This window comes from Pteropus vampyrus, unplaced genomic scaffold (assembly GCF_000151845.1).
Source record: "Pteropus vampyrus isolate Shadow unplaced genomic scaffold, Pvam_2.0 Scaffold271, whole genome shotgun sequence".
Classification (NCBI taxonomy): Eukaryota; Metazoa; Chordata; class Mammalia; order Chiroptera; family Pteropodidae; genus Pteropus; species Pteropus vampyrus.
Window position 1 is genome coordinate 40,086 of NW_011889052.1, and position 300 is coordinate 40,385.

Here is a 300-nt window from a genome sequence, read left to right on the forward strand (position 1 = left end):
CACCACACATAAACAGAAATTTTAAATGGATTACAGTTACACATAAAAATTAATTTATCAAAATATTAAAAAGAAATATAGAAAGAGAGCTTTTATAATCTGGAGATGAAGAAAGCCATCTTAAACAAAGCACAGAACCTATAAAGCAAAGACTGGCTGTTTTGACTCCATAATAATTTTTAAAGTCTCTATGAGAAAATTACCATATTTCTAATCCACATATTTCTAAAAGACAAGTGGGTCACCAGAGAAAATATTTGTAAAATAACTGACAAAGGCTTCATATTCAGAAAAGATAAA